Source organism: Muntiacus reevesi, chromosome 2 (genome assembly GCF_963930625.1).
Source record: "Muntiacus reevesi chromosome 2, mMunRee1.1, whole genome shotgun sequence".
NCBI classification, from domain to species: Eukaryota; Metazoa; Chordata; class Mammalia; order Artiodactyla; family Cervidae; genus Muntiacus; species Muntiacus reevesi.
Window position 1 is genome coordinate 96,401,786 of NC_089250.1, and position 26,747 is coordinate 96,428,532.

At 40.4% G+C, this 26,747-nt stretch overlaps 1 protein-coding gene across 3 annotated transcripts in view; it reads right to left on the minus strand.

Annotated features, from left to right (window-relative positions):
• Positions 1 to 17,689, minus strand: part of RHOBTB1 (Rho related BTB domain containing 1) — a 77,384-nt gene extending 59,695 nt beyond the window's left edge. The window contains exons 1-2 of one of the 3 annotated variants that reach the window (XM_065922394.1): positions 17,672 to 17,689; positions 14,779 to 14,829 (exon numbers count right to left, since the gene is read on the minus strand). The gene's annotated coding sequence lies outside the window, so the exon portion shown is untranslated. Of the gene's footprint in view, positions 1 to 14,778; positions 14,830 to 16,951; positions 17,202 to 17,671 lie in introns of those variants that run through there. The other 2 variants (XM_065922393.1, XM_065922395.1) reach the window with 2 other exon arrangements.
• Positions 17,690 to 26,747: the final 9,058 nt, after the last annotated feature.

Genomic DNA, 26,747 nt, shown 5'->3' on the forward strand with positions numbered 1-26,747 from the left:
TCAGAGAAAGAGATGGCTGGATGGCATCATCGATGCAATGACCATGAACTTGGACAAACTCTGGGAGATAGGGACAGGGAGGCCTGGAGTGCTACCGCCCATGGGGTTGCAAACAGCCAGACACGACCGGGCGACTGAACAACAACAACAATCCTCTAAGTATCTTAGCAAAACAAGCTCTAAAACTAATGTCCAAAAACACTTCTATCAAGGTATAACAACACAGATGACCATACACTTCACCAATGTTATTTTAACACAATAGAAAAACACATGTACAGCTTTCAAAGAAAAAGGACAGACTAACACATTTCTGAATCAGGTCAAATTAATACTGATGTGAAGGTAACATAGTTATTTTTAGATAGCAAAGACTCAGGGGGCAAAAACTCAAATGCTTTAAGGAATTAAACTGCTCAAAGATACTTGCCAAAACACTCAGAGATAATTAAAAAAAATTTTTTTTAATGGGCATTTCAGTTTTAAAGAACTGTGAAAACCAAAACCAACTGGGAATATAAGACCAGTCTACACTTATTTAGATTTTGGTTTCAAATTTACATAGAAAAATTATCTGTAAAAGATAATTAAAAGGTTAAAAAGGTCAATGCATAGTAAAAGCAGAGCAGCAATAATGAACTTCATATACTAGAAGGCATGTAATAACAAGACAAGCTCTATAATAATAAGAAGAAATCAATGCAAATAACTGACACATGAGATGACAAATCAGAATCGGTAGCATATGATGAAAGCAAAAGTAAAAACAATACATGGAAGACTTGAATAGCATAAAAAGTGGGACTGAGTTAACAGACAACCCAATTTTAAAAAATCTATGAGAGAGTGCTTTCAAGTGTTCTTAGCACATTTACAAAACTTGGCTCTCTAGAGACCGATCATAAGGACAAATATTCCCCCAAACATGTTATTTCAATCAAATTCTCTAGCCACAAAAAAGTAAATATAAAAGTTAAGAGGAAAGGTTTTATGATGGCAAGACAGTAATAAAAAATAAACTTAAACTTGGAAATTAAAAAAAAAAACCCATCTGAGGAAATAGCTTTATAAATGGAAAAATGTTTTAAAAGAAAATAGATTGATCACATCTTTATTAAGAATAAGGAAATACTGGCAACCACCTAAATCTATGACAAGTCAGGGAATAATTAATTAAGGTCCTTCGTAAATGGTCTTGGGCAAATTACTTAATCTAAGTCTCTATTTCCTTATCTGTAAACTGGGGATAATTACCTCCTTCAATGAACTGTTGTAAAGATGAAATTAGACAATGCTTGTAAAATATTTTAATCACTATGCCAGCCATCAAAAGAACACTCAGTCAGTCTTATCTATTAAGACTGTCATTATTTAAAATTATGTTTACATTGAGTTTGCAATAATAGAAGTGCTAATGTTACACCACAGAGTGGAAAGTACAAGGTCATGATCTGAAATACAGTTGATGAAAACTACATAAAATAAACAAATATAAGTAACAATTAAAATTGAGGCTCATCATTGTCTTACCCTAAGTATCATCTTAGCACACGGACGCATCTAAAAGAAACAAAAATGTGACTTTCACTAAGCTGTGAAAACAATATGGGTATTTAGGAATACAGAACTGTGATCTATGTAATTTATCAGGCATCTTGAAGCAAAACTTTTAAGAAGTCTCTTTGGAATGTTTCCCTGAAGAGCTCAAATCTATCTTTTTGCCTCTCAGGACCTCAGATCTTGTCCCTTCAGATGTTGCTTCATCTCCCTCACAGGGCTGATCATTGCTCTTTGTTTCTCTCATGTGCATTCCTCTCAACCAGTGGGATGGATCTTCCTTGGGGACCCACACTTCTTTTGGATATTAGTATGTGAATACTTAAAATTTAGTAATTGTGTCCCTGTGGAAAATTCTTTTTTTGGAAAATTCTTAAAGAGATGGGAATATCAGACCACCCGACCTACCTTCTGAGAAATCTGTATGCAGGTCAAGAAGCAAGTTAGAACTGGACATGGAACAACAGACTGGTTCCAAATTGGAAAGGAGTATGTTGAGGCTGTATATTGTCACCCTGCTTATTTAACTTATATGCAGAGTACATCATAAGAAATGCCGGGCTGGATGAAGCACAATCTGGAATCAAGATTGCTGGGAGAAATATCAATAACCTTATAAATGCAGATGACACCACCCTTATGGCAGAAAGCGAAGAACTGAAGAGCCTCTTGACGAAAGTGAAAGAGGAGAGTGAAAAGGCTGGCTTAAAACTCAGCATTCAGAAAACTAAGATCATGGCATCTGGTGCCATCACTTCTTGGCAAATAAATGGAGAAACAGTGACAGACTTTATTTTGGGGGCTAGAAAATCACTGCAGATGGTGACTGCAGCCATGAAATTAAAAGATGCTTGCTCTTTGGAAGAAAAGCTATGACCAACCTAGACAGCATATTAAAAAGCAGAGACATAACTTTGCTGACAAAGGTCTGTCTAGTCAAAGTGATGGTTTTTCCAGTAGTCATATATGGATGTGAGAGTTGGACTATAAAGCTGAGTGCTAAAGAATTGATGCTTTGGAACTGTGGTGTTGGAGAAGACTCTTGAGAGTCCCTTGGACAGCAAGGAGATCCAACCAGTCCATCCTAAAGGAAATCAGTCGTGAATATTCATTGGAAGAAGTGATGCTGAAGCTCTAATACTTTGGCCACCTGATTCGAAGAACTGACTCACTGAAAAAAGACCTTGATGCTGGGAAAGACTGAAGGCAGGAGGAGAAGGGGATGACAGAGGATGAGATAGTTGGATGGCATCACCGACTTGATGGACATGAGTTTGAGCAAGCTCTGGGAGTTGGTGAAGGACAGGGAAGCCTGGCGTGCTACAGTCCATGGGGATGCAGAGTTGGACACGACTGAGTGACTGAACTGAACTGTCATCTAAAGGGAAGCAATACCAGTCTCCTCCTTCTGCAATGATACACAGAAAAAAAATTGGAAGGAAGTACACTAAACTAATAACAGTGATTGTAGCTGAATAATCGGGCTACAAATATAATAATAATTGGTGATGGGCAGGGAAGCCTGCCATGCTGCAGTCCACGGGGTTGCAAAGAGTTGGACACGACTGAGTGACTGAACTGAATCGGGCTATAACCTGTTGCTAGTTTTCTACTTTCCTAGTTTCCAAATTTTCTACAGTGCATATGTATTACCTCTTTGCAATGAACTGAAATAATATTTATGTACCATAAAATTCACCCTTTTCAAATGTGCAATTCAGAGGTTTTTATTATATTCTCAAAGTTGTACACCTTGTCCCACTGTTTAATTTTAGGACATTTTCATCACCCCCAAAAGACACCTTGTGTCAATTAGCAGACATTCTCATTCCCTCCTCTCTCCAGCTCTGGAAAACATGAATTTACTTCCCGTCACTACATATTTTCCTGCTCTGGACATTTCTTATAAATGGAACCATACAACATATGGCCTTCTGTGTCCATCGTCTTCTGTTCAGCATCATGTTTTCAAGTTCAGTCATGTGCTAGTATTTCATTCCTTTTTGTGACTGAATAATATTCTTAGCTATATTAATTCTCTAATGGAAAAAGGATTTTAGCTTTTAAAAAAGGTAACAATTACATACGTATAACCTTGGTTTCTTTTTAAAAAATTATTGGCTGCACTGGGTCTTAATTGTGGCACACAGTATCTTTGTTGCTGCATGTGCGATATTTAGTTGCGGCATACAGAATCTAGTTCCCTGACCAGGGGTTGAATCCGGGCCCCCTGCATTGGGAGTGCAGTCTTAACCACCAGACCACCAGGAAAGTCCTACCTTTGATTGTTAATTCTACTAAAAATACCCTGGTACACTCCAATCACACAAAAAAATGATTTTTGGTGATGCATAAATTGTTTTTCAAAACCATGCATTCAAAAATCACAGTGAGCCTGTTAAACCTGTTTTTTTCTGACTCAAGCTCTCAACTAAAAAGAACACAGGAGGGAATGCAAACTAGTACAGCCACTATGGAAAACAGTGTGGAGATTTCTTAAAAAACTGGAAATAGAACTGCCATATGACCCAGCAATACCACTTCTGGGCATACACACTGAGGAATCCAGATCTGAAAGAGACACGTGCACCCCAATGTTCATCGCAGCACTGTTTATAATAGCCAGGACATGGAAGCAACCTAGATGCCCATCAGCAGATGAATGGATAAGGAAGCTGTGGTACATATACACCATGGAATATTACTCAGCCGTTAAAAAGAATTCATTTGAATCAGTTCTAATGAGATGGATGAAACTGGAGCCCATTATACAGAGTGAAGTAAGTCAGAAAGATAAAGAACATTACAGTATACTAACACATATATACGGAATTTAGATAGATGGTGGCGATAACCCTATATGCAAAACAGAAAAAGAGACACAGAAATACAGAACAGACTTTTGAACTCTGGGGGAGAACGTGAGGGTGGGATGTTTTGAAAGAACAGCATGTATATTATCTATGGTGAAACGGACCACCAGCCCAGGTGGGATACATGAGTCAGGTGCTCGGGCCTGGTGCACTGGGAGGACCCTGAGGAGTCGGGTGGGGAGGGAGGTGGGAGGGGGGATCGGGATGGGGAGTACATGTAACTATATGGCTGATTCATGTCAGTGTATGACAAGACCCACTGAAATGTTGTGGAGTGATTGGCCTCCAACTAATAAAATAATATTAAAAAAAAAAAAAAATAAAAAAAAAAAAATAAAAATAAAAACAACAACAACAACAACAAAAAAAAAAAAAAAAAAAAATAAAAAGAACACAGGAATATAAATGATATCTTGCTGAACATCAGACACAGAAACTGAACCCAAAGAGACAGCTGTGGGCAACCAGGACCAATACATGCAATTCTATCTCAGATAGAAGATGAAAAATTCTTGGCTTTTAAATTCTAATGTTCAAAGGAATACTTATGGTAACTGAAATGAAGAATTTTAAGAAATTGTTTAGAAACTAAGCATGTAAACTATTCTGTGGCAATCAATTGTAGTTATTTTAATTTGTGTAGACGTAGCATAACTGAGCTTTATACTCATTAAGAAAAAGAAGTTCTATATTTGTTTGTATGCATGTTGTATATTTGTGTACCTGCAAATCACAAACACACAAACACTGACGCACATGCAGTGCATGAATTTAATGTTATAATCTCTACTTGTATAGGCAAATTCTACATATTTTCAGTCACAAGGGAAATAGCTCGAACAAAGCTGACTGCAGCTAGCTCATATTAAGCAAGGGTAATTTGTCAAACTGTACACTGTAATCTGTACACATTTCTCTATGCTTGTTATACTTCAATATACCTTTTCTAAAGTTAAAAAAAATTAAGCAACAGAAGACTCTACATACTGTTTTCACATTGGAAGGCCTGTAATCCTCATCTGGGTGAGCCTTCGCTAAGGGCTGGAGGAAGCTTTGTCAAGAATTAATAATTAAAATATTGCTCAAGTCTTTAAAGAGACATCAAATGCTCATTTGAGAAAGCTAGTATCAGTCTGCAGACTAGATGTGCTTAAAAACCCATCCTCATATAGAGAAATCTCTACAGTCCTCTGTCATAAGTTGTTCATTCAAAGTGCTCTCTAAAGATGTCACTTGGGTTAGCGTCTATACTGCCAGAGAGACCACCTGCTCCAACACCTTCAGATATGATGAAGTTAAACAACTGCATTAAATCATTTATGAGACTATGATATGTCAGTTCGATTAGCTTATGCTCTCATTCAGGCAAATGAAGAAAATAGTTTTTTTCCACCACTCCTCCCCAACCAGGATTCTTAACAAAGTTAGACCATAAAATGCAAAAATGCTGGTGGACAAAAAACTGTAAAAATATCTTATTTTTATTCAAGGTTATTGACTGTCAGCAATGTGTAGATTCTAGCTAGTACTCAGTGTTTTCAGGACATGTTCCTGTACCCTCCAACTCTTGGTGGGAAGACATCAAAGATCATATATCTATTAAAAGCAGGATAAAGCACTGTTTGTGGGAGTGGAAGATGGTATCATTATTTTGGATAGTGATAATTTTTGGATAATGACTCAGAAGACTTTAAAATATCTATAATGGTCATCCAATTATAAGACTATTCCTAGAAAAATATTCCTAGAGAAAAAAATTAGGATTACAATAAGATTCCATTAAAGGAGTGTTCATCATATTACTGTGGAAACAAAATATTGGAAACAATTTTTAGAAATCCAACCACAAGGGAGGAATTTTAAAAAATGTCCATATACTGGAGAAGTATAGAGCAGTTAAAAATGTAAAATTATGGGAGTACATTTATTGTTATAGAGGCTCATGAGTAATACCATTCCTTAAAAATTATGTACCTAAATATACAGAGAAATATTTGGGATATAGATACATTAAAATATTGATGCCAACTAGGATTAGAATTGATTTTCTTTTTTCTTATCTACACATCCCATCTTTTCAATAATAAACATGTTTGTTATTTTATAACAAAGACGTTTAACAAAAATGTGAGAGTGGGGAGGTAAGAAAATGAAGGACTACAATATTTATGTGTGTGGGAACACACTCTTGTTCCATTATGTGAAATTAGTGTCTATACTTTCTCCCCGCATGTGGTAAAAGCTGTGTGTGACATGCCTTTCATGAGGTAGGAAGCAGCCTTGCTGCTCCCAGCACCTGTCTTTCCATTCTAACAGTATCATCTTGGGGCTTCTGGTCATTCAGCGCTCTTGACTTCTGTCAAAAGAGCTAACATCTCAATAGATGCAAACACACCAATACACAGCCACTCAGCCTAGAACAAAGCAGCAGAGCTACACCGGCTGCACACCAGGTGTAGGAACAAGCCCGTGGGAAAAGCTCCTTCTCTTCTCTTTCCAGATCAAGTCGTGCGACTTTGAGAGATATCCGTTCTCATGGCAGAAAAGACTCCCTGGTCCACTTCAAATAAACCAATTTTTAAAAAATCTAGAATCTGAAATATTCCAAAGGTTTACTGTTGATTTTTGTTTGATACACACAAAGGGAAACAATTTCCCTTCCTTGAAGCCTCTTTCCAGGAGCCTTAATGATTGGCTGCCAAATTTAGCCTTGGCTCCATCTCCACCATCTCTATTATTCCTCCATGCTATTGATGTGAGGCCAAATCTCATCCCTATTTAAAGCGCCCAAGAGCAGATGTCTCGATGAAAGGGGGGTGATGGTGAACCTATATTGAAAAGAGCCAGGAAAACATGCTATAATGAATGGAAGCACAGAGTTTCATGACTTAAGGTATTAAAAGTACATTCTCAGGAAAGAACCAATAGACTTAATCATACCATACGAAAAATCAAAGGCAGAAGAGGGAATTGTAGAGAAGGCAGTCAAGAAATCAGCTGCTCATTAGAATCACTGGGGGGAATTTGTTTTGTTTCAAATACTGCTGCCTGCACAAGAATGTCCTTGGCAGTACTACTCATAATAGCCAACATCTGGAAACAGACCATTGACAGTACAATGGATACAGAAATAATAAACTAAGGTCTATTCACACAATGGAATATTATACAGTGCTAAAAATGGATGAAATACAGCTGTATACAATTATAATGAATCTTACAAACATAATATTGAAAGAGGCCAGACACAAAAGAGATTTCATTTATATAAAAGTTGACAATCAGGCAAAACTAATCCACGGCATTAGAAGTCAAGACAGTGGTTGCCTCAATTAGACAGTGACTGAATAGGGGCTTAAGATGGGATTTGGGTGCTGCTAAGGTTGTGTTTCCATATGTAGGTCCTGGTTAGGTTAGATGGGGGTGTGTGTTTAGTTTGTGATAATTCTTTAAGTTATATAGTTATGATTTGTGTATATTTGTTTAAACAAGATACAGTTCAATACAAAAGTTTAAAACTCAGATTCCTGGGCCCTAACATGAATAATATTTATTCTACTATATTTTACTATTATCTGTATTTTAAAGTTTGTTGTTGTTGTTCAGTCCTTAAGTTGTGTTGAACTCTTTGTGACCCCATGGACTGCAGCATGCCAGGCTTCCCTGTCCTGCACAATCCCCCGGAGTTTGCTCAAACTCATGTCCATTAAGTCAGTGATGTCAGCCAACCAGCTCATCCTCTGTTGCTCACTTCTCCTCTTGCCCTCAATTTCCCCCAGCATCAGGGTCTTTTCCAATGAGTCAGGTTTTTGCATCAGGTGGCCAAAGTATATTTTGAGGTTATTTATTCCAGTTTTATCTGTATAATGGAAATACTATATAACCATGTGCTACTGTGGGCTTCCCCGCTGGTTTAGTGGTAAAGAATTTGCCTGAGATGCAAGAGATGTGGGTTCAATCCCTGGATCAGAAAGATCCCCTGGAGAAGGAAATGGCAACCCACTCCAGTATTCTTGCCTGGGAAAGCCCATGGGCAGATGAGCCTGGCAGGCTATGATCCATGGAGTCACAAAAGAGTTGACACAACTTAGTAACTAAACAACAACAATGTGCTACTCTACCATCTCTTTCCAACTCCACACTCAGTCACAATGGTGGTTTCAAATTGGCCACGGTGGAAGTCTTTACACCAGTGAAACTGGTAACCACTCCACATCAGGTTTTGCTTTATTTTTCTGTCATCCTGACTTAAGAAAATGACTTTAAAATGTTAATAATGCAGATTAAACTTAAAAGGGTGTAATGTGTGTAGCTGTTATATATGAATAACCCATTTAAGGAAATATCCTTGCAGTATTTAAAAGCTATTATTTGGTTCAGCAAAGAAGTCATTCATATCTTTGATGAATGAATACAGTCTGACATATGCCTTTGTTACTTCACTTTTGTCTTATTCATTAACATAAGGAAAAATATCAGCCAACATTTATATGAGAATTGCACTCATCAACTGTACCATAGGTAGACCATGGATAAATGAGTTCTCAAAAACCAGTAAGTGTTTTGTGAGACCCAATTAGCTAAATGGAGTTTACAACAGAGTATTCTTTATTATTATTTATAAATAGTATGCTACACCCATTCTTTATGTCAGTAAAATTTATAATCAACTTATGTATGCACATAAGTGCATTCCTTTTCTCTTCCAGAGTGCAGGTTGATTTACCAGCACAAACCTTTCACGTTTAAGATTCTATGACTCTATATAATTTAAGAAAGAAGACAACAAAATAAGATGGGAGCCTCCAAGGAATGAGTTTCAGCATAAGATAATGACTATACTTTACAGAGTATAGTATATTTCCCTACTTAAAAATATGATACTCAGACCAGTAGCACTGGCATCAATGAGGTACCCCTGGGAAATGCATAATCTTAGGCCTCACTCTAGAACTGCTGAATCAGAATCTGCATTTTATCAAGATGCCCAGGTGATTATTATGCACATTAAATTTTGGGAAGCACCGCTTTAAAAATAAACTCCCTGCTATGAATGGAAACTCACATAACTGGTTTGAGACTAGTAACAATCTAGCAATTGCTGATCTCTAAGCAGCTCATATCAAATGAAGGACAGCACTGGGGAGAACACCTAATAGCTAAGCCTACACTTGAAGAGTGAAGAACAGGGAAGCCTGGCTGCTACAGTCCACGAGGTCAGAGAGTCGGACACGACTGAGTGACTCAACAACAAACCTGAAGAGGACATGCATCTTGCAACACACATTTGTCCAACACTGAAAAGGGAAACTGAGCCACTAGGAAAGTAAAGGCTATTCTAGGCCACGTGGATTATTCATTTCAAAAAAGGGGGGAAAAGTAGAAGTTGGAATAAAAATCTTATCAGGAGCTTCCTCCGAGTATGTAATAAATAAGAAATGTTGCCAAAGACTTGGATCCAAAAACCCAAAACAGGGCAGCAAGTGCCACATGATAAAGTGTGGCAGCTGGAGAGAGGAGTGTGATGAAACATTTCCCAGAGATGCAATTTAGGCCATGGTAGCTATCAAGAGCTGAGGGTGAAAGGGGGAAATTGCAGTGCTTATGTTTTTCCCATCAACATATCAGTTAGCAACCCGGGACAGAGAGAAAAGGCAGTCAATGCCCAGGAAAGATTCAATACTAGAGTTAATTGAAATGATGGGAGGAAAGTCTCACTTGTTTTGAAATTGAAAGCAAAAATGTTTTACTGGCAACACTGTTCTCCGAAAATATTTTAGTTATTTGGCTGAAAACACAGTAGCTGCTTTGAGATGCAAAGGTCTACGTGGAAAATACCTTAGATAAAAAGTGTCTGAAAGGACATGAGAGCCAGGTATCTCCCAGAGGAGCTTGCTATTACTTTGAGGCAGAAACTGAAGCAATAAAGTAATTCATGTAAACCTCAGCAACCCTAGAGTGTGAAGAAGACAAATTTAATTGTGACAAGGCTACTGGTACTCAGGGACACAGCTGGGTCCGTTTTCACCCAAGACAAAAGGTCACTATAATCATCCCTTGCAGTGTCAGAATTCAGATGACTCCAGAACATTTAGCAGCAAAATGATATGGATGCCCTAATGTGTTATAACATTTTCCATTGAGATACTTTAGCAAGGCTAAGAAGAAAACTCACCCTTGTTGAACACCTACTGTTTTTTGTGTTTTTTAATCATTTATTTGTTTGGCTGTACCAGGTCTTAGTTGTGGCATGTGGGATCTCTAGTTGCAGCCTGTGAACTCTTAGTTGCAGCATGTGAAATCTAGTTCCCTGACCAGGGATTGAACTGGTAGACCTTGCAATGGGGGAGCACAGAGTCTTAGCTACTGGACCATCAGGGAAGACCCCCTAATATCTGTTTTACATCTGTGATTTCACAGCATTCTCATAATCCTCTGATGGAGGTGATATTGTCTCCATTTTACAGATGAGCAAAATGAGCTCCAAAGAAATATGTCACCCGTGTCACATGATTAATAAAAAGCCAGAAATCCATAGACAAAATTAAAAATCTCCATAGTTGATGAAAACAGGCATCTCAACAAAAACAGCTTGAAAGGGATCAGAGTATGGGGTAGTTAAGTTTCGAATACAAGGAAGACTGGTCTGTATTGGTGTCCGTGAAGATGGGAAAGGTCTCTCCTAGGACCCACCTTATCTTTACACTGCTGGAATCCCCTTGTAAGCCATTTCTGGACGTATGTTAGGTTTCAGATATATTTCAAACTTGATAGCTGCAATTTTGGCTAAGTTGGAGGCTTTAGAAGGTGTGCCATGTTTCAGGCAGTGTTACATAAAAGAACCGAGCCCTGGACTGGGCTATGGAAACCTGGGTTCAGCCCCAGCTGTGTCACTTATGAACTAGAAGAGTGGGTGAGCTGCACTGCTTCTCTGGATGGTAGATGGTTTCTCACCTACATGAGGGAGGATTAAGGATCTTTAAGAACCTCTCTGGGTCCAGGATTCAACCCTCCATGACTCAACTGTTTACTAGTGTGACTTCCATCAAAATATATTAGAGATGCCCTGAAGAATTAACAACCTGTATAGACAACACTGCTGTGTGGTTCAAGTTACCAAATACAAAACAAGAAACATAAAATTCAAAAATAACCCTACAAGAATAATTACTTCTTTTACAGTCTGCAAGAATAATCTGGAATTGAATATTTTAAAGTGCTTCCCCTCCATTATGTACTTAAATATATATTCAAATTCTTACATCTCAGTACAAATCCAAGCTCTACTTCCAATTAGTTCTTTGACTTAATATACCTGAGTTTCCTTTTTGCTGCCATAAAATTGGAATTTATAAAGAATATTATCTGTAATGCAGTCAAGTGTCTGGCATCTAGAAGCAGCATGGTGTAAATACTGGTTATTGTTATTCCAGCAGTCACTAGGGGTCTGGACTAGGTTGGGTGACAAAGAGTTTCAAGGAAATTTCTCCACGGAGGGATGGGGCCTGAGACTGTAACCCCATTAGCACTGGGGACCTGCCATTAACCTGTGTCTATGCAATAAATAACATCAGGTGCAGAGATGAGAAATTTATCACACTTGTGGACCTGCAGGCATCCATCTGGTTTCCTCCTTTGTAAAACTTTCTAATTCATCCTTAGTTGATGAAACCTTATCGGACATGTTGATGTGCTTGATGGGACAGCTGCTGGCAGTATCTGAGGGCAGGAGTGTCCTGGGATATCAAAGAGTGGCTGTCATACTCACATTTTAGTGTCTTTATTTGCCCATTTCTCAATTTCTGTCCAATGTGTACGAGGAACAAAAGATTCTAGGAGGAGGTGACTTCACTTTGTTTATAAATTCCAGCCTCCCCCGCCCCCCCAACCAAAAAAACCCTCAACAATTTTTATCCTGACATATCAATAACCTGTCCATACACATCCCATCTGTTCGGTGACTGCCTCTAGCCTTTCCAGGCAAAGCTCTCCTTTTCTCCTCCCCTCCCCCACGAATCATACACTCCCACCCCTTCCCTTTCTATATACACCTCACTTTTTATGACTTCTCTTTCCTTCCCTCTCCAAATTTTGTTTCAGTGTCGAGAGGTTGATGGGAAGCCTGGGTAGAGAAAAGAAGATGAACACAAGAACCAGATTCAAATAATCTGTACTCTTTGAACCCTATTAGGTGAAGCCAGAGTAAGGCCTTCAAAGAATGAGACTGAACTGCCTGTTTTCTAAAAGGAAAAAGGAAGACCAATAAGAAGTCTAAAGAAAAAAAATTCCTGTTTTATACAGGTACACTTCTTGAGTGAAAAACAGCAGAATTTCATGTATTTCCAGGCGTGTTTTGAGAGAGGTCAAGCATAGTAACCAAAGCCTCCAAAGTTCAAAAAAGCAAACAAATGGTTGCTAATTAAATTACTCTTAGAGATACCATACTCATTCTAAGGCCTTTTTTTGGTGTTAACATTATATGATTCAGAGTATAATTTTACTCTTTAAGCAATTATAGGTTTATAGTTGTTATATGGATAATTTACAACATACCATTGTCACAGCTAAGCAAATATCAGTTGATAATGAGGTCTTAACCTGTAATGGTATCTTCCCAATCTAATAGAGCTAATATGATCTATTTTGTAATGATACATTATGTAACAACTTTTATAGGACAAAGCTGTTACAGGACAGCTTATAATAATCCTTTAAACACTTAAAAGTATCTTTTAACTAATTAAGCTTTTAGGGTTATTAGCTTGGGTTGGGGGTATTAGTACATTAAAAAAGAAGATACAGTAAGGTTTTCTTTGGTAATTTATTCCCATTTTACTTTTTATTATCCCTTTATATAATACTCTCTGAGAAGGATTAACAACTTACACATTATTCTACAAAAATAAGGGTGGAGGAAGAAAGAGGGGAAAAGAGAAGGTTGTCAACCCTGGCAAAAACGGAAAACGTCCTGTTTAATCTTTAAATATTGGCCATTTTCAGGACTTACATTGGTATTTATTTACTAGGTACCCAAATCTACCCATGTGGCACATTTCAGACAAACTGAGGTTGCAGGAGGAATCCAGTACTCTTAAGCACCAGGTCAAGTTGTAATGCTTTCTTAGTGATGCTGTGAAGATTCAGACAGCTTACAATTTTGTTTCAATGCTTTTCAAGCAATAACACCTCAAGTTTGAGATACTGTAATTTAGCAGTTCTAAATGAATGCATAATCTCTCCCTCTTGGTTTGAAATTCTACACTCTTTCTCTAAACTCTTACCCTTTTATTATCTATCTAGACAAAAATGTGCTTGGAAAATTTTTCCCATCCATACATGAATTGCAAAGTAGTCCCACAGGATAGAAAACAGTGAATTTGTGAATGTACCATTGACCCTCAGTTCAGGGCATGCATTATCTTGATTTATTTTCTCACTTTTCCTGCATGAATGTTTAATATCTTGTCTTTTAAAATCTATTTGTAAGATCCTTAAAACCAGAGACCCCCATAGTAAAAATCTTAAATTTTTGACAGGGCCATGCCATAAAGTACACATGAATACTTAATATTTTGCTGTTTTACTTAAAGAGAATGGAATTTATTCTTTTGTGACACCTTTGTCATTGAACGTTACTACATAAGCTGTAATTACCAAGTTATCTTAGGCAAGTCACTTAAATTTCCTTGGCCCCAGTTTCTCTATTGGACAAGATTTTTCCAACTAGAGAATTTAGGTTTTGGATTAAGACAGAACTTTAAAAAATATAATTTCTTCCATTTACTAGAAGCAGGAATTGAACCTATTACCTGACCTCTCTGAACTTTCAATTCCTCACCTTGTCCTCTGGAGACCAAAAAAAGTGTTACACCTCACAGGAATTTTTTTTTTTTTTGGCAGAATGAGAACGTAAGTGTAAGGAATGCAGCATATTACCTGAATTTTGGTTCAAGCTCAAAAATATCAGTCATTATTGTATCAATTTTCTTTCTGCCCAAGAGTGCTAAGATTCGAACAAATGTAAAATTGCAGTGATCAAGCATGCAAATCCCCTGTATCTTCAGCTATTCCTGGCACAACTTGGATCCCCAACGTGAAAGAGAAAAGTCTTATAAAGAACAAACTGATTCAAGGCCCATTTTAGTGCTATTTTTACTCACAGAGTAAATAAAATAATTTTAATAATCGTGGAAATTGTGATATTCATAACTGAGTCAATAAAAAAAAATATGACAAAGACAAATCATTCTAAGACAAATGACCAAGTAAGTTTTTCTGAAATGCATGCTCAGAATCAGACAGAATATGTCAGCAATCTACGGTCACGGGTTTGCACAAAGACACTGACCTGGCTTGCTGGAAGTGAAGAACAGAACACCCTGCTCACAGCTGGACTTACCTACACAAAAGAGAGAAGTGCCTTATAAAGTATTGCTCTGTAATGCTTGCTTGCTTGGAGCACATGGGGCGCCACTGACATTTTTAACATGCATTGTTTTCCTCTCTACCCCACCCACCAAAGAGCAGAACCTGCTTTATTTTTCCCAAGTGTCAGTGTTAAAATGGCATTTCTTGGGGCCATATACATCCTGAAATAGCTAGGTGAACTTTTTGTAGCATTTCTGAAAATATATTTCTGAGCATTTGGGAATGATACAAAAAAAAAAAAAAAAAAAGCAGCTAGCCACAAAACCATGAATAGAAACAAGGAAAAGCTTACAGGGATTTTACAATACAGAACTGAAAGAAATGGATCTACTATTCCTCCAAAATAGCATTTTTAGGCCATATTATTGTAAGTAAAAGTCCAAATGATTGTTTTTTTTTCTACTTGATTGCATTTGTATAGTTAATAAGTTATGTTGTTTTACCAACATCAAACTACCCATGTTTATGTTTCTACCTCTGACCACACACAGCCCTATGTACTTAAGTCACACTACTTTCTAAATTTGGTTGGAGAACAATGTGCAAGCTTAGAATACTATGATTTCATTGCTTCCTAATGATTTTTCAAAGTCTTCCACACTGTAGAGAACAAGTTAAATTCCTTCCCCACTAACATGTCCAAATGTGATCCAAGAATCTCAGAGAAAACTTACTTGAATAATAATTTGCTGCCTACTCCACCTGTGGAGTGGTATGCACACACTATTTATATCGAAAAGAGCTTGTGTTTCTCTTTCAGCAAACAGTGACTCTCTCGGGCGTCCACAAAGTTATCAGAAATGAAATATAACTTCAAACTTCTGAACAGTGTTTTAAAACAAACTTATCAGCGTTTAGTCAAAAAACCTAGTTGTTTGCTGAAATCAAACACAGGCTATTGGTATTTATGTCTGCTGATAGTGAGAACACAATTACAGAGATGAAAACTACTGGTAACACTTTTTGCAGTTTCGAGGGGATAGGCTGTACAGTGTAAGACGCAGCCCTGCTCCCGTGGGTGCTGGGGGAGCCCCAAACTAGTGAAGCCTCTAGCTGAGCATCTGGCTGGGGTTCAACAAAGCTTCGGGAACAGCACAGGCTGGAGAAGGGTGGGGGGAGTTCAAAGTCAAAGAGCCTCTTCTCTTCTTCCTAGGTCTGAGCGCCTTTGTGTGTATATTAATCTTCATGCATCCCCCCGCCCGCCAGCAAATGTGTACAGTCAGCTAGAAAGGCACAGCTGGTGTGCTGACGTGCAAAGCCAAGTCAAAACCCTGCGCTTGGCACTCCCTTCTAACTTTCTGGCTTGTCCAAGTCTAAATATTGACACTGCTCCTCAGTTGAGATGTTTGATACTGCTGAGGGTAGAGACGGCAGAACTAACAGCAGGATCAAATGATACATTCTTACATCGCTGAGCCTTCCTTCCACTTCTTTTTTTGTAGATTGGGCTGGATTCCCTTGTCTGCACATCTTCCTCCCACCCCACCCTTCCACCCCCACCGTTTTTCTCCCCAAACCTGAGCACGCAGAGACTAGCTAAGGTGTTTTGCAAGCCCCTCATGGCAGCTCCTACTGTTGTCACAGCAACTCACAACAGACTCCATAGACAACGGGCTGGGGGTGGGGAGCGCCAAACTGTGGGCTGACCGGTCAACTCTTGGGGGTACAAGCGCCAGAGGGGCTAGTGTCTCCCCCTGTGCAGCTCCTCTGGCTCCCCACCACCTTCCAAGGAAAAGAGCCGTGTGGTCGGCGCGGCACGGCCCCCACCCCCTCCCGGGCGCAGCCCTCCTTCTAAGGGCGCCCTGTTGTGCATTTTCTCAGCTCCAAGTTAGGGGTGCGGCTGTGCAGGCGCTCCTAGAAATGTCTTCTGCTGGCCTCTGATGGGAGGGTTCCCGGCCTCGCCAAGAAGGCGAGGGCGGCTCCCAGAGCAGCTCGGTCCCACGACTCTCGCTCGGGACGCCGCCGGCCGCGTGGCGCGGCCCGGGGCCCCCACAGGCCACCCGCCGGGGCCGGGGCGGGGCGGGGTGGGGGGGCTCCGCGGCGGCTGCTCGGAGAAGTTTCACAGCATAGCGCACTCACGACACAGAACCTACCCTGCAGCCGAGCGAGACGCGAGCTCTCTCCGCCTTCAAGGGCTGGGGGAGCTGGGGTGGGGGGTGGTCCCCGCCACTCAGCAGCAGCCACGACTGCGCGCGGTCGCGGGTGTGCCGGGCCCCTGCGCGCGGCGCGCCGCCCGCCGCCCAACTTTGCACAAAGGCAGCATGGCTCTGCCTCGCCTCTTGGGCTCGCCCCGCGCCGCGGCGGCAGCTCTTCCCGGTGCCGGGCCAGAGGGGCTCGCCCCTTTCCGTCCCCCAGCCCTCCCCCTTTCCTCCCGCCCCCGCCCGGCTCCCGGGCTGGCTGGCCGGGCGGAACGGAGAGCGCTCGGCACCCAGCTCCGCCGCGGTGGCGACCGCCGCTTGCTCTGTGACGTTAGCAGCCTTCGCGGCTATTTATATCCGCACGATTGGATTTCATTCATGAAACCCGGGCCTGTGTGTCTGGGCGCTAGGGTGCGGGTTGCAAAGGTGCCTGAGTTTTTACGCAGACCCTGGGGGGTGGGGGCGGGCTCGGAGGCTGGCTGCCGGGGGCTAACGTGCGCCGAGCCTGGGAGACCCCAGCCCTGCTCGTAGTGGCCGGGAGAGGAGGGGCAGCGCGAGCTGCAGCCTCCCCCGCCCCGCCCCCCACCACGTCCTCTGTCCCCAGCACCCCACCCATTCGCATATAACTGCTGGCCCTTTGTCCCAGGCTCTGGAAAAGTAAGTTGGGCCACTAACCGGCTGGGCAGCATGGCTCTCTTCCCCCCAGGAGCTGACCGGCCGCGGACTCCAAGGGAGGACATTGGCTTTTGTTTCAAAACGGAGCCCAGCTGCTGACTAAGAGCTGCGTTAGCCCAGCCTCCTCCTCCCCTGAGCGCTGCACGTGCTCTGGGTTACCTTCCTCTGTGACTTGGCTCGTGGGATCCCCGCAAGGGGCGTAAGGACGCACCGGCTGCCCCCGACCCGAGTAAGGAGGAGATTTACAACCTTCTACAAATGGCTGAGTGAGGAAGTGAAATTGACTTCTGACCGCTTGTGGGTTGTCAGAATTCTTGGGCTACCCTGATGAACTCCTCCTTACTGTTCCAGGCTGTGAGCTCTGAGGACGGACCAGCGGCAGTTTTCATGCATGCACATAAAAGATGTCTATTTCCTACAGAATGTCAGGTAGTCTGTGAAGCTCTAAGGAGGTGACAGTGAACACAACCAACCAGGTGCTGGCCCCCAAAGCACTTTCAGTCAGCTATTAAAATTAGTGTGTTTTAAACCATCTCATTCCCATCCTCTAAAGAAGCAATTAGGGAATAAAGGTACTGATGTGTTCAGCTAAGGTTAAAGGGTTTGTTCATTCGTGCTGTGCTGTGTTCAGTCGTATCCGACTCTTTGCTACCCCATAGACTGTAGTCAGCCAGGCTCCTCTGTCCTTGGAATTTTTCAGGCAAGAATACTGGAGTGGTTTGCCATTTCCTACTCCAGGGGAATTTCCTGATCCAGGGATTGAACCTGAATCTCTTGCGTTTCCTGTTTCCTGTGTCCCCTTTACCACTGTGTCACCTGGGAAGCCCTCATTCATTTGATCAACCTTTATTGAGGAGGCTATCTGTGTCCTAAGGGCTGGGGATACAAAGATGACAACAATGTGTCCTTAGTCCTCAAGGAGTTCTCAGGTTATGGATTTGCAGAGCTGGGAAAGAAGGACCCATATTCTGCTTGTAAAGACTGTCTCTTTGTGTTATCCCTCAAGAAACGGAACATCAAAAAATTATAAATGCAAACACACTCCTCCTACCTCAGTTTCCTCCAAGAAGCCATAGGATCCCCAGATGAGTTTTACTACACTGATGTCCCTACTCTTCCCTACTAGTTTGTATTCCCTTTGGAGACCAAGTCTCGCCTAGTGCTCTCTGAATTCCCCATAGACCCCAGAATATAGTGACATTCAATGTTTTTACAAGGAAAGGTATTAAGGGCAACCTTCTTTTTTAAGCCATCCTCACTGAACTGTCTTTGAAAATAGAATTATTAGTCTCTGATACCCAGAAGAGAGGACAATGAAAAGTCAGATATGGGGGTCTACTCTAAGAACCTCAAGACAGACACATGAGGGGGTGATCATTTACTTGGCATAAAACAGACTTTGCTTAGTCTATTTAAAAGTGATTCTATTTTGAAAGGTTTAATCAATATACCTTTTTTTTTCAGTAACATATTTCTTGGGAAAATTTAATTAACCCTCTTCACTCCTAGCAATCACTCCTCTTTAGTGCAGGCCATTTCTCATCAGACTGCAATGGGAGATGAGAAATAGTATAGAAACTCAAAAGAAATAGGAATGAACACACATATGGCCTTTACATCTGGCAGGCAATGGGCTAGGCCAGGAGATTTCACATTTTCTCAATGAAGCCTCACACCAGTTGATGAGGTAGATGCCATTATTAACATAACCATTTTAAAGATGATGAAACTGAGGCACATAGAAGTAAGTAGTTTTCTGAGATTTTGACAGTTGCATTTGCACCTCGATCAGCTTATGCTGAGGCATTATTATATCACTAACTGGGCTTTTGACATCCTGCTTTTTCTTAGTTTCTTTCATTTCCTCAGTTATGAATTATTAAAAAGTTAAACGGCATGTTTAAGCAGCAGGTCAGTCAGTCAGTTCAGTTGCTCAGTCGTGTCCAACTCTTTGCGACCCCATGCACTGCAGCATGCCAGGCTTCCCTGTCCATCACCAGCTCCCAGAATTTACTCAAACTCATGTCCATTGAGTCAGTGATGCCATCCAACCATCTCATCCTTGTCGTCCCCTTCTCCCGCCTTCAATCTTTCCCAGCACCACGGTCTTTCAAATGAGTCAGTTCTTTGTATCAGGTGGCCAAAGTATTGGGGTTTCAGTTTCAACTATGATCCACACAGTCAAAAGATTTGGCATAGTCAATAAAGCAGAAATAGGTGTTTTTCTGGAACTCTTGCTTTTTCGATAATCCAACGGATGTTGGCAATTTGATCTCTGGTTCCTCTGCCTTTTCTAAAACCAGTTTGAACATCTGGAAGTTCATGGTTCATGTATTTCTGGAGCGTGGCTTGGAGAATTTGGAGCATTACTTTACTAGCGTGTGAGATGAGTGCAATTATGTGGTAGTTTGAGCATTCTCTGGCATTGCCTTTCTTTGGGATTGGAATGAAAACACCTTTTCCAGTAAAAATTGGTACTTAAGTATAAATAAATCAACACCATGTATTTAAACATTCAGGTTTGTACCACACAAAAGTGGTATAAAAACTTTTGACTACCTTTTATGGTAATTATTTACCAAAGTCACAGGATTAAAAAATTTCTCACAGTCAAGATACAGAGATGTTTCATATTGTAGAACAGCATCATGCTAAGTCTTGGTATTTGCATCCTCCCACCAACCACTAATCTGTTCTCTGTGTCATTTTGAGGCTTGTATTAATGAGAGCATACAGTAGATAATGTTTTGAGATTGAATGAATTCTTTTTTTACTAGGCAGAATGCTCTTGAGGTTCATCTGGGGTGTTGCATATATCAGTAGTTCATTTTAATGCTGAGTAAATTTCAATTGGATAGATATACAAGAATTTGTTTATCTGTTTTCCTATTGAAGGACTTTTGGAGTAGCTTGTTTTGCCAGTAAGAATAACACTTCTATAAACATGGTATTGTAGGTATTTGGGTGAACTTAAGTTTTTATTTCTTTGGGATGAATGCTCAAGAATGCCATTGCTGGGTCATATGTTAAAAAACTGTCAAACTGTGTTCCAGAGTGCCTGTACCATTTTATGTTCCTGCTAGTAATGTATGAGAAATCTAGTTCCTCCATGTTCTCACCAGTCTTTGGTATTACTATTAAAATTTTCATTTGTTCAATAACTTTTTAGGGACAATTTATGGTGGTTTTAATCTGGATTTCCCTAATGACTAATGATACTGAAGAACTGACTCATTGAAAAAGATCCTGATGCTGGGAAAGATTGAAGGCAGGAGGAGAAAGGGAAAACAGAGGATGTGATGGCTGGATGGCATCACTGACTCGATGGATATGAGTTTGAGCAAGCTCCAGGAGTTGGTGATGGACAGGGAAGTTGGCATGCTGCAGTCCATTGGGTCGCAAAGAGTCTGTCAGGACTGAGCGACTGAACCTAGTTGAATGATACTGAATCTCCTCTCATGTGCCATTATATCTTTTTTGCAGAAATATCTGTTCATCTCTTTGGCTTACTTTATAACTGGATTTTTTAAACTACTGAGTTTTGAGAATTGTTTTTTTTTTTTTTTCCCCAAAAGTATATTCTGGGATCACAGAACTTTCAAACTGCAAAATAAATATTCCTTCAAGATAACACCATTTTTAATCCAGTCACTAGCATCCAACATTTCTACTGCCATTCGTTTTAGAGAATCTTCTCAGATATTTATATTAAGTATTCTGAAATACTTACATAGAACTCCTTTAGTGAGGGTCTTTCCCTATTATTTAATAAACCTGCTCCTCCTCTGTCGGTAACCGACCTGCAGAACCTGGCTGGCACGTGGCCACCGCCGAACTAGTCGAGGCCCCGCCTCGGTGCAGGCGCAGAGGCCACTTCCGGCGATCCGATCCAAGGATGTAGCTAAGGCTGCAACAAGCTTGAGTGAGGCTTGGTTTGTGCGGACCATCCATCTCCTCCTTGGATGCAGAATAGGGTGTTGTACTTGGCTGTTTAAAGGATGTCATCCTGGATGGCAAGTTCCAGGTGTCAGGCAGAAATTTCATGGACAAGCACTACCAGTGTTTGAAGACATGCACCTGTTTTAAGGAGTTTGGTAGAAAGATAATGAAAAACAATTGCCAGAGCGGATTCCCGGAGTTAACAGGGGAACAGCCAACAACTTTGCGGTACTTTACAGATCAGGCGGCTGGAGATGTAGTGAAGGTGGGTATGCTGGCTTTTGAAGAAATGTTTTTAGACTAGAGAACTAAGAACGGCCCGTGGGCATTGGACTTAAGCATTGGCTTAAGGACGACTTTATCCAAATTGTCTTGCACGCTGGCTTTCCAGAACGACCACGGCTATGGTTCCCACCTCCAGGCAGTGGGGTCGGTCTTGACGGAGCAGGCAGGAGGGTGTGTGCATCTCCAGCGAATGGTGGCAGAAAGGTTAAGATAGACCCTGTTCGGGGCTCTTCATTAATGGGAAAGTAAATGACCTGATCCTCCCAAGACCCTTTGTTTCTCCTGAAACTTGTATTCTGAATCTCTAGTACTTCCGCCGGAGTAGGTGCTTCTCCCAGATGTCAGACTCCTCTGGGGCCTGACGCTGTTGAGCATTCTGTATGGGGCCCTCTCCTCATTTCTGTTGTCTTTGATATCCACATGGAATAACCTTGCATCACGAACCTCTTTCCCCAGTACCACAGGCAGGCTTCGCCCCAATCACTTTCAGTTGGGCAGTGAGAAGACCCTTTAGCCTCAGGAGCCCAGCTGTATGGAGTTTTGACTAACTGGGAATTGATCTCAGGTGTGACTCATACCTGCTCTTATGGTCTTTGAAGTTCCTATTTTCTAGAGAAATCCAAGTTGGTCTTGGCTGTGGGAATCAACTACAAGAAATGTTCTTTACCTGAAAGCTACAAGTGTAAATTAACTCCCAGTCTTGAGTTTGTGGTCTGGTTATCGCTATTGACCTTGATGTGGTTTCTAGTGGATCCAGTCTTGGCATTTCCTTTGTTACCCATTTAAAGATAGAAGCCTTACATAGAGTGTGCTTTTAGTTGTCAGTTCTCTGAAGGTGGAATTTTTTTTGCATTAGAGTTCCTTTTGTGACTGGGCAACAGTGGATATAGGCCATGTGTTGGAAATAGACAAAGAGGTATTCTTTGCCTAGAGCATGTTAAATGTATTTGTGCAGGTTTGCATAAAATCCTTTCTGTGGGGATTCCTTCATTAGGTTTTCTGTTGGTGGGTCAGGTTTGTTGAAAATGTGATTTTGGGGAGCTCCACAATTGTTGCTACATTCATCTTCTTGTCACAGTCTCTCTTACCAAGATGACTGTTCACTGGTCTAGCTCAGCATCTGTGAGAAGAGGCAGCAAACAGCTTTTATGGGCCTCTGTCTGGCTTTGTTTAGTACAGAGCTGCTAATTGTGAAACATGTGTATCACACCTCTAGAAAGAAGAAAAACAGTCTAATGAACATTATTTTTGATTTAAAAAAATTGAATTCTGTATTGGGGAAAAATTTGCATGTGAAATGGACATTTGTTCAAAATAAGCTGTTCCTCATATTACAAAAAGTGTTAATATCAGGCTTCAATTTTACCTAATTACAAGTAAATGACAAGATTTATGTGTCGTGGCATTTTTAAGGCTATCTTGCCTGACCAACTGTGTCATGCCAAAAATACAAAACTGTTTCTCTTCATGACACTAGTAAAAAAAATAAAAAAGAAAAACAAAGACCTCAAACCAAAATGCATTAAGGGGAGCACAGAGCAGGGAAAGAGTAGGAAAATGGAATTGTATTTTTGCCATCCCACTAACTAGTCCTATAATTATGTGCTAGTCCCTATTGCATTTCAAATTTCCATGTGTAAAATGAGGATGAGAATAATAACTTTCTAAAGAGTTGTTGAGACTAAATGAAATAACATCTGTGGAAAATGTCTTGTAAAATGTGAAACTCTACACACTGGTAAGTGTAAAATGACTCATCCTGAAGCCATTTAAAAATCCTATGCAGCACAGGGCATCCTTGCATTTGGGAGTACAAAGATCAGTCATATAGGAACTGTATCATTCCCATAACTCAGCCCCCAAGGCTGACTGTAAGTATTATACAAAATAGCCTCCACCGAATTCTCTCCATAAGGCAGAAAGTTTTTGAGATTTGAGTTTTTTTGCTTTGCCAGTGACTTGTAATTGGTGCATTTCCTCCCCACCCCATCCTCCTATAGAAGTGTGCTAAACTACATACAGAAACTAGAAAAATAAATGGACTACACATGCACACACAAAGCCCATTTCAGAATTCTGCCTGTGTTCCTGTCACATTTTTCTCCTTACTGAGCATCTCTAATATACATGTCATTTAATCTTCATGACATCTTGAGAGTTATTATCTCAAATATGAGAGGTGGGGGAAAGTGAAAGTGAAAGTCGCTCAGTCGTGTCCGACTCTTTGTGACCCCAAGGACTATATAGTCCATGGAATTCTCCAGGCCAGAATAGTGGAGTGGGTAGCCCTTCCCTTCTCCAGGGGATCTTCCCAACCCCAGGATAGAAACCAGGTCTCCAGTATTGCAGGGGATGAGCCATAAGGGAAGCTCAAGAATACTGGAGTGGGTAGCCTATCCCTTCTCCAGTGGATCTTCCCAACCCAGGAATCAAACCAGGGTCTCCTGCATTGCAGGCAGATTCTTTACCAACTAAGCTATGAGGGAAACAAGTGAAGTTTATTAGAGGGTGACTTGCTGTCTGTTAGCGGATGAGGAACCTGAATTCTAACCCAGAATGCTAACCCTGACCTTCTGACCACGTGAAAGTAAATACTTTGAAATTTAGTGTATAAGTACACTTAAAATTATGGGTGGTGGTGGTGGTGGTTTAGTTGCCGAGTCGTGTCCAACTCTTGTGACCCCATGGGCTATAACCTGCCAGGCTCCTCTTGTCCATGGGATTCTCCAGGCAAGAATGCTGGAGTGGGTTGCTATTTCCTTCTCCGTGTAAATTATGTATTTATTCTACTTTAAAAGGAATATAGTTTTTTGTTTTAGAAACACCAATGACCTGGAAGGAGACCTACCAGTCAGTCCCCAGAAATAAAGCTGAGTTGTGAGGCTTTTTCTTCTTGTCATTACTCTACTTTCATAATGGTTCCTTATCTAAAAGCACCTTCCTCTGAAGTCAAGAACGTGTCTCCATGCACACAACTGCAGTCTCTCCTTAGCTCGGTCAATATTTATATTCATTGTAATATTTAACGGGACCTATGATTTTCTACTTGGTACACTCACCTTTATGAACAAGTAGTTAACTGCATCACATGTGAGTGATATAAGCAGTTAAAGATGTTCAGGATCAACATTGAAGGAGACCAGTCCCTTAGCTTGTAAACATGAGCTGATAACTCCTGGGGTCAGAGACAAAAATCTCACTTCCTTTCACCAGATCAACTTTACAGGAGCCTGGCGTTTTGGTGAAAGTGTCGTGTCTCTGTTCCCACAGTCCTTGAATAGCGCTGTGGGTGAGAAAGCCCATAGTAAGTGGTTATGATAAAGGTAAATGATAAAACTTTCACAAGCTTCCTTAGTTATAGTTTATTCTAGTTAGTCCTATCTACAAAGCATGTATGTGACTTAAGACTAAACCTCCGTTTTAAGGGAAAATTATCCTTTATGGCTTTATTTATTCCACAGTAACCACTGCCCACATTACATTGATCATTCACAAAAGGGCACTTTGAGACCATACAACTGTTTTGTAAAGAGTAAAGTATAATAAGTAAGGTATGACTGAAGTGATTTAGCAGCAGCAGCAGTGTGAATGAATAATAGTAATAAGTACTGTGATAACCACCTGGCTTGTTTTCTGAGACATTGATAATTCCTTAAATTTATTTTTAATGGAACATAGTTGAATTATGATGTCAGTTATTGCTGTATAGAAAAGTAAGGCAATTATACACACATGTACATTTACATTATTTTTCATACTCTTTTCCATTATGGTTTATCACACAATATTGAATATAGTTCCCTGTGCTTTCAGTAGGACCTTGTTATTCATTCTATATGTAATAGTTTACGTCTGCTAACCCCAGCCTCCTATTCCATCGCTCTCCCACCTCTCTCCCCCTTGGCAACCCTTAGTCTGTTCTGTATGTCCCTGAATCTATTTCTGTTTAATAGATAGATTCATTTGTGTCATATTTTAGATTCCACATATAAGTGATATCATATGTATTTGTCTTTTTTTTTCCTGACTTCCCTTCGTATGATAAATTCTAGTTGAACCCATGACCACATTTTTTTTCTTTTTTTTTTTTTAAACACCAAAAACATTTTGTATTGGGGCATAGCCAATTCACAATGTTGTGCCAGTTTCTGGTGAACAGCCAAGGGACTCAGCCATACATATATATGTATCCATTCTCCCCAAACTCCCTTCCCATTCAGGCTGGCACATAACATTGAGCAGAGTTCCATCTGCTATACAGTAGGTCTTTGTTTGTTAGCCATTGTAAATATAGCAGTGTGTACATGGCCTTCCCAAAGTCCCTAACTGTCCCTTCCCCCGGCAACCGTTAACTTCGTTTTCTAAGTCTGTGAGTCTCTTTCTGTTTTATAAGTTGTTTGTATCATTTCTTTTTAGATTCCACATATAAGGGATGTCATATGATAGTTCTCCTTTTCTGTCTGACTTAGCACACTCAGTATGACACTCTCTAGGGATGACCACCTGACTTTTTAATCTGTAATTATACTAGTTAATATTTAGGTAGCAACCACTATGTGTTGGGCATGGTGCATCATGTTTTAATACCTCAGTCCAAGTAATACTTCTTTTTAATAGTAAACATGATATACCATCTGTGCATGTAAATAGTTCTGCTTTCTATGGAAATGAACTCATCACAACTGTTGCTCTTATTAGCATGAGTTTTGTATTGTTTGATTATTGCTAGGTTTGATGTTTCTCCCTAGTAATACATTTTAGGTGGCAAATGGATGGGAAAAAAAGCATATATACCCTGAACAATAGTTTACAAATAGAAACACTTAGGCACCTGAAAGATGCCTGAAAATTT